General features: G+C 39.5%; 1 non-coding gene across 1 annotated transcript; it reads right to left on the bottom strand.

Moving 5' to 3' along the window:
• Positions 1-7,449: 7,449 nt before the first annotated feature.
• On the bottom strand, positions 7,450-7,556 carry LOC116528477. The gene has a single exon (XR_004259053.1). It is a non-coding gene; the product is annotated as a U6 spliceosomal RNA (small nuclear RNA).
• Positions 7,557-9,003: the final 1,447 nt, after the last annotated feature.

Genomic DNA, 9,003 nt, shown 5'->3' with positions numbered 1-9,003 from the left:
GATTTGGGGTGGAGAGTTCTGTAAATGTCTATTAGGTTTGCTTGGTCTAGGTCTGAGTTCAAGTCCTGGATATCCTTGTTAATTTTCTGTCTGGTTGATCTGTCTAATGTTGACAATGGGGTGTTAAAGTCTCCCACTATCATTGTGTGGGAGTCTAAGTCTCTTCGTAAGTCATTAAGAACTTGCCTTATGTATCTGGGTGCTCCTGTATTGGGTGCATATATATTTAGGATCGTTAGCTCTTCTTGTTGCATTGATCCTTTTACCATTATGTAATGTCCCTCTTTGTCTCTTATGATCTTTGTTGCTTTAAAGTCTAATTTATCAGAGATGAGAATTGCAACTCCTGCTTTTTTTTGCTCTCCATTTGCTTGGTAAATCTTCCTCCATCCCTTTATTTTGAGCCTTTGTGTATCCTTGCATGTGAGATGGGTTTCCTGGATACAGCACACCGATGGGTTTTGTCTTTTTATCCAATTTGCCAGTCTGTGTCTTTTGATTGGGGCATTTAGTCCATTTACATTATGGGTTAATATTGTTATGTGTGAATTTGATACTGCCATTTTGGTGCTAGCTGGGTGTTTTGCCCTTTAATCGAGCTGGTACTTGTTGTTCCTTTATATGTGTAGAGCCTCTTTCAGGAGCTCTTGTAGAGCTGGCCTGGTGGTGACAAAATCTCTGAGTACTTGCATGTTCCCAAAGGATTTTATTTTTCCTTCACTTATGAAGCTTAGGTTTGGCTGGATAGGAGATTCTGGGTTCAAAGTTCTTTTCTTTAAGCATGTTGAATATTGGCCCCCACTGTCTTCTGGCTTGTAGGGTTTCTGCTGAGAGATCTGCTGTGAGTCTGATGGGTTTCCCTTTATGGGCAACCCAACCTTTCTCTCTGGCTGCCCTTAGTATTTTCTCCTTCATTTCAACTCTGGTGAATCTGACGATTATGTGCCTTGGGGTTGCTCTTCTTGTCGAATGTCTTTGTGGTGTTCTCTATTTCCTGGACTTGAATGTTTGCCTGCCTTGCTAGGTTGGTGAAGTTTTTCTGGATAATATCCTGAAGAGTATTTTCCAGATTGGATTCATTCTCTTTGTCACATTCGGGTATGCCTATCAAACGTAGATTAGGTCTTTTCACATAATCCTACATTTCTTGGAGACTTTATTCATTCCTTTTTACCCTTTTTTCTCCAGTCTTGCCTTCCCGTTTTATTTCATTGAGTTGATCTTCGACCTCTGATATCCTTTCTTCTGCTTGGTCAATTCGGCTGTTGATACTTGTGCATGCTTCACGAAGTTCTCGTGTTGCATTTTTCAGCTCCATCAATTCACTTATATTCCTTTCTATTTTGTCCATTCTCGTTAGCATTTCGTCAAATCTTTTTTCAAGGTTCTTAGTTTCTTGGCATTTGGTTAGAACATGTTCTTTAAGTTCACGGAAGTTTCTTACTACCCACCTTCTGAAGTCTGATTCTGTCATTTCATCACACTCGTTCTCCATCCAACCTTGTTCCCTTGTTGGTCAGGGGTTGTGATCCCTTTTAGGAGGAGAGGTGTTCTGGTTTCGGGTGTTTTCATCTTTTTTGCGCTGGTTTCTTCCCATCTTTAATGATTTATCCACCTGTCGACTTTGTAGTTGCTGGCTTTCAAATTGGGTATCAAATCTTTGAGATTGACGTACTGTTTGTTGATGATGAGGTTATTTCTGTTTCGTGGCTTTCCTTCTGACAGTCTGGCCCCTCTGCTGTAGGTCTGCTGAGGTTCACTCCAGGCCCTGCTTGCCTGGGGTTCACCTGCAGCAGCTGCTGAACAGTAAGGGTTGTTACCAGTTTTCTTCTTCTGCTATCTTTGTCCCAGAAGGATACCCGCCTAGTGTCAATCTGATCTCTCTTTTATGAGGTGTCCCTTTGGATATATAGATGTCAGGGAGCTGCTTGATGAGACGATCTCTTCTTTATCGGAGCTCAAATGGTGAGCTGTGAGCTCTGTTGTTCATTCAGAGCTGCTGGGCAGGTACTTTTAGGTCTGCTGCAGCAGAACTCATAGACTGCTTTTTGTTCCCAGGTGCTCTGTCCCAGGGATTTAGGGCTTTATTTATGAGTTTCCGTTATGCTGCTGCCCTTTTTTTTTTTTTTTTTTCCTTCAGACCTGCCCAGCCCAGCAATGAGGAGCCTAGTCACTGTTGGCCTGTAGAGGCTTTGCTGAGCTGCTGTGGGCTCCGCCCCGCTGCCGATTGAACTTCCCTGCAGTCCTGTTTATATGGGTGTAGTTAGAACTGCTTTGGCGATGGTGGCCCGCCTCTGTTGAGGCGGAGTCTCTCTGCTGTGGCGGGTTGCCGTGGCAACGGCGGGCTGCCTCAGCATTTGCCGGCTACCTTCCTCATGGCTGGCTGCCTCGGTAATGGCAGACGCCCCTCCCCCACAGAGCTGGACCTTCCCGTGTTCAGCTTCGCTTGCTGTGGAAGTCTCAATCCAGACTTTCCGGTTGCTGTTCTTTTGTGGGGGTGGGACCAGCCGAGCCTGATCGCCTGGCTCCCTGCCTCAGAGCCTTTTTTAAGTTGGTGTTCCAGTCTCCTGTTGCAGAGGCGCCGGGGTCTGTTTGTGTTCCCCTGTGGCCACTCACTGCGCTGGCTTCAACAGCGGCACTGAGGTTTGTGGCGCTTTTTTTTTTTTCCCCCTGGAATCTATTGTTCTGGTTCTCTGCTCAGTCCGCTTTTTGAACTTGCGAATGGGCAACTTCCCGTGGCTCCAATCGCCAGCCAAAAGTGCACCCGAACCGGTGTATTTTGTACGGAGAACCGCTGCTCTGGGGCGCCGACAAAGCAGCCGTGCGGGGCAAAGCAGCAGCGCCGGCCGACACAGCCACACTGGCCGAAACAGCCGCGTTGGTGACCATGGAGCTCCTCTGCCTGGGAATTTCCTAGTCTGTGGGCAATAAAAATGCGGTGTCCACTCACCCTCTGCACTTTCACTGGGAGCTGCAATCCTGAGCTGTTCCTAAATGGCCATCTTGGATCCTCCTCCAACATACACAAGTTTATTAAGGTAATTCACCACATAAACAGAACCAAAGACAAAAACCACATGATTATCTAAATAGATGCAGAGAAGGCCTTTGACAAAACTCAACAGCACTTTATGCTAACATTCTCAATAAACTAGGTATTGATTGACTGTACCTCAAAATGGTAATAGCTATTTATGACAAATCCACAGCCAATATTGAACTGAATGAGCAAAAACTGGAAGCATTCCCTTTGAAATCTGGCACTAGACAATGATGCCCTCTCTCAGCACTCCTATGCAATATAGTATTGGAAGTTCTATCCAGAGCAATCAGGCAAGAAAAAGAAATAAAGGTACTCAATTAGGAAGGGAGGAAGTCAAACTTTCTATTTGCAGATGACATGATTGTATATTTTGAAGGCCCCTTTATCTCAGCCCAAAATATCCAGAAACTGATAAGTAACTTCAACAGAGTCTCAGGATACAAAATCAATGTGCAAAAATCCCAGACATTCATATGCACCAATAACAGACTTAAAGAGAGCCAAATCAAGAACAAACTGCCATTCACAATTGCTACAATGAGAATAAAATACCTAGGAATACAACTAACAAATAACGTAAAGGACCTCTTCAAGAAGAGTTGCAAACCACTGCTCAATGAAATAAGAGAGGACACAAACAAATGGAGAAACCTTCCATGCTCATGATTAGGAAGAATCGATATCATGAAAATGGCCATACTGCCCAAAGTAATTTACCGATTCAACGCTATCCCCATCAAGCTACCGATGACCTTCTCCACAGAACTGGAAAAAACCACCCTAAACTTCATATGGAACCAAAAGAGAGCCCATATAGCCAAGTCAGTTCTAAGCAAAAAGAACAAAGCTGGAGGCATCATGCTACCTGACTTCAAACTATACTACAAGGCTACAGTAATCAAAACAGCATGGTACTGGTACCAAAACAGAGATATAGACCAATGGAATAGAACAGAGGTCTTGGAGGCAACACCACACATCTACAACCATCTGATCTTTGACAGACTTGACAAAAACAAGCAATGGAGAAAGGATTCCTTGTTTAATAAATGGTGTTGGGAAAACTGGCTAGCCATGTGCAGAAAGCAGAAACTGGATCCCTTCCTGAAACCTCACACTAAAATTAACTCCAGAAGGATTAAAGACTTAAACATAAGACCTAACACCATAAGAACCTTAGAAGAAAACCTAGGCAAAACCATTCAGGACATAGGCATAGGCAAGGACTTCTTGACTAAAACACCAACAGCATTGGCAACAAAAGCCAAAATAGACAAATGGGACCTAATTAGACTCCACCGCTTCTGCACAGCAAAAGAAACAGTCATTAGAGTGAACCAGTAACCAACAGAATGGGAAAAAATTTTGCAATCTATCCATCTGACAAAGGGCTAATATCCAGAATTTACAAAGAACTAAAACAGATTCACAAGAAAAAAAAAAAAAAAACAAGCCCATTCAAAAGTGGGTGAAGGATATGAACAGACACTTTTCAAAGGAAGACATACGTGAGGCCAACAAACATGAAAAAATTCTCATCATCACTGGTCATTAGGGAAATGCAAATCAAAACTACATTGAGATACCATCTCAACAATAAAAGATGCATTTTCAACATTACTTTAAATATATACATATATATATTTCCTTTCTTTAAAACAAACGTAATTTTTCAAAATACAAGATTGTTTATGGTTTGACGTTTGGTTACAGTCATGTTGCAGTTTACCATCTGTTTTGGTCCAAAACGTAGGTCCAACTTAGAGCCAGAATTGCAAATAGACAGTAAATGTCTGTGATCTTGTACAAAGCTCTTCTCAGTTAGACTATACTTAAACATGTAATATATTCAAGTAAAAATTAATGTAGAGTTAAACATGAAAATCAGTATATCATATTAGAACAAAGGACCAAAAACCTCATGGCCATCTCAATGGACAAAGAAAAAGCATTTCACAAAATCCAACATGCTTTTATGAAAAAAATAACCAAATAGAAATAGAAAGGAACTTTCCCAGCCTGATAAAGTGCATCTATGCAAAATCCACAGCTAACATCACACCTACTGGTGAAAGACCAAAAACTTTCCACTTAAGATCAAGAACAAAACAAAGATGTACTGTCAGTTCTAGTCAGAGCAATTAGGCAAGAAAAATAAATAAAAGTTATCCAGATAGGAAAAGAAGAGATAAAACTATTTCTATTATCAGATGATGTATTCATATCTAAAAAATCCTAAAGAATCCACTAAAACACGTTAGAATTAATAAATGACTTCAGCAAGGTTGCAATGTACAAGATTTGTTGTATTTCTATAACCAACCATTAACAATCCAAAAATGAAATCAAGAAAAAATTCCATTTATGATAGTATGAAAATGAAGCAAATACTTAGGAATAAATTTAACAACATGCAAGACTTATATATTGAAAATTACAAAACATTGTTGAAATTGTTAAAGACCTATGTGAATGGAAAGACATCCTGTATTCATAAAATGGAAGACTTAGCATTGTTCAAATGGCAATATTTTTGCAAAGCAGTCTGTAGATTAAGTACAATCTCTATAGAATTCAAACTGTCTTTTTTTGCAGAAATTAATAGGGAACTCAGAATAGCCAAAATAATTTTTAAAAGATTTCTGATTTCAAAACTTACTACAGAGCTATAATAACCAAAATGTTGTGATACAGACATGAAGACAGATATCAAGACCAATGGAATAGAATACAGAGCCCCCAAATAAACCCTCACATATATGATCAAATAATTTTTAACAAGGATGCCAAGGCAATGGGGAAGTAACAGTGTTGGAGAAACTGGATATTCACAAGCCAAAGAATGAAGTTGGACCCTTACCTTGCACCATGTATAAAAGTTAACTCAAAATGGATCAAAGAACTACACAGAAGACCTAAAACTATAAAACTCATAGAAAATGTAGAGGAAAAGCTTCACATCACTGAGTCTGGCAATGATTTCTTGGATATGATATCACAGGTACAGGTAAGAAAAAAAGATAAATTGGAATTAAAAACTTTTTTGCATCAAAGGACAGTATCGATAGAGTAAAAAAGCAACCTATAGAATAGGAGAAAATATTTGCAAATCACATATATAGTAAGAGATTAATAACCAGAATATATAGAGAACTAAAATTCAACAACAGAAAACCCGACAACACAATTCAAAAATGGCATTTCTCTAAAGAAAATGTACAAATGGCCAATAAGCACATGAAAAGATGCTCAATATTATTAGGAATATTCACATCAGTACTATAAGGTGTAGGACGGGCATGGTGACGCATGCCTATAATCCCAACATTTTGGGAGGCCAAGGTGGGAAGATTGCTTGAGGCCAGGAGTTCAAGCCCAGCCTAGTCAACGTTGCCAGACTCCTGTCTCTATTTTAAATATATATGTGTATATATATATATATATATACTATAAGGTACCACTTCACCCACTAGGATTGATAATTGGAAAGAAAGAAAAGGAAGAAAGAGAAAGAAAGAAAGAAAGAGAAGAAGAAAGAAAGAAAGAAAGAAAGAAAGAAAGAAAGAAAGAAAGAAAGAAAGGAAGAAAGAAAGAAAGAAAGAAAGAAAGAAAGAGAAAGAAAGAAAGAAAGAAAGAGGAAAGAAGGAAAGAAGGAAAGAAAGAAAAAGAAAGAAAGGAAGGAAGGAAGGAAGGAAGGAAGGAAGGAAGGAAGGAAGGAGGGAAAGAGAAAGAAAACTAGTGTTGACAAGGATGAGGGAAATTGAAGCCCTAAGCATTGCTGGTAGGAACTTAAATTGGTACAACCCCTGTAGGAAACACCTGGAACGTCCTCCAAATGCTAAACCTTGGAGTTACTATATGAGCCAACAATCCACCACTAGGTATATACCCAAGAGAAGTGAAAACATACATTCAAAAAAAATTATTTTTGGATTAAAAAAAATTTATCTGAATGCTCATAACAGCATTATTCATAAGAGCCAAAAAATGTAAACAAGCCAGATGTCCATTAACTGATGAATAAATAAAACGTGGTATACACATACAATGGAATATTATTCAGTTATAAAAAAGAAATGAAATATCCATGCATGTTACAACACTGATAACCTCGAAATCATTACGCTAAGTGAAAGAAGCCAGACACAAAAGGCCATATATTCTATGATCCCATTATACGAAATGTCCAGCATGGGCAAATCCTTAGAGACAGAGGAAGACTAGCAGTTATCAGGGCCTATGTGAGAGGAACTGAGGGAGTGGAGTGATGGCCACCATGTACAGGGTTACATGTTTTGGGAGGTGATGTACATTTTCTAAAATTGATTATGGTGATGGTTACACAACTCTGTGAATACACTAAAATCACTGAATTGTATGCTTTATTTTTTGTTCTTGTTTTTTTTAAAAATACAGAATGCTTCACAAATTTATATGTCATCCTTGCACAGGGGCCATGCTAATCTTCTATGTATTATTCCAATTTTAGTATATATGCAGCTGAAGTGAGCACAAATTGTATACTTTAAACTATACACTTTAGAAAGTGAAAAAAAATTGAGGGTCTCACTCTGTCGCCCAAGCTGGAGTACAGTGGCACAAATCATAGCTCACTGCAGACTCAAACTCCTGGGCTCAAGTGATTCTTCCACCTCAGCCTCTCAAAGTGCTGGGATTATAGATGTGAGATACTGTGCCCAACCTAGGAAATAAATGTTATGGTATGTGAATTATATCTCAGTTTAACAAAAGAATGGACATAAATAGTTCAGCAACGTTTTACCATGAAAGAATTTAACTCTGAGACTGTTCTGACATCTTGGTGGGGTGTGATGATAGTGCCAAAATGGAAGGGATGTGAATATTAACAGAGAAAAACTGTTTTCTCTACACTCAAAACACTTCTGACACCAAATGTGTGGGGTTTTTCCACACCAAAAATCTATTCTCCATCTCTCCTGATACCAACTGGGTGTCTTATAACACAGTTCTGACATTTTCTACCTGGAGCTAGCATCAGACACCAGGGTTCAGTGTCACAAGACTGCTCCCACTTCAGACACCAATCACAAGTCCTGGACTTTTGGTATTTCTGACCAAATTGGCTACAAATTGGAGGTCCTCATGACTCTCTTCTGAGGTTCAATCATTTCCTCTAATGGGCTCACAAAACTCAGGGAAACACTTTACTTACTTACCAGTTATGATAAAGTATGCAAATGAACAGTCTATGCTCTATGCACCTCTATGAAGAGTGCATAGAGCAACATGTGGGAAAGGAGGTTCCGAGGTTCCATACCTTCTCTGGTGACCACCTTCCCAGCACCTCCTCATGTTCATTCACCCACAAGTTCTGCGTAGCCCATAGTTTAGGAAATTGAGGTTTCATCACCTCAGCATGATTAATTAACTCAGTCTTCAGTTCCTTTCCCCTCCCCAGATGATGGTGGGCGGGGCTTAAGGTTCCAACCTTATAATCATGGCTTGGTCTGTCTGGTGCCCAGTCCTCATCTTGAAGCTATCCAGGAGCCCACCAAGAGTTACCTCATTAGAACAAAAGACACTCCTATCACACAGGAAACCCCAAGGGATTTAGGACCAAATATTAGGAAAAAAAGATGCTTCTAGAGTTTTAGGAGTCTTATGTCAGGAACTGGGAGCAGAGACCAAATATATATTTATATTTTATTTTATTTTTTATTATGTCACATATTCTTTTCATAGAGGGAAGAACTACAGAGTTAAGAACAGCCTTTTTTGGTGTTTTAGGAGGCCAGGGTCTCTGTGAAATTGGGGGATTCATTAGTACAGTGTGTGGCAAGATAATTCAGACAATTCTTTTTACATGAGTAAGTGAGGTACACTTGGGATCTTAAAAACTATTTTCTTTTTATTATGATGGGCATCACACCAAAGCGTGCAAGTTGCAGGTTATAAAAACAAAGTAAAAATTTCCATAG

Source organism: Sapajus apella, unplaced genomic scaffold, assembly GCF_009761245.1.
Source record: "Sapajus apella isolate SASKATOON/1434 unplaced genomic scaffold, GSC_monkey_1.0 scaffold58, whole genome shotgun sequence".
NCBI classification, from domain to species: domain Eukaryota; kingdom Metazoa; phylum Chordata; class Mammalia; order Primates; family Cebidae; genus Sapajus; species Sapajus apella.
Note: the sequence above shows the minus strand (reverse complement) of the source record. Positions and strands in the feature narration are given on the sequence as shown.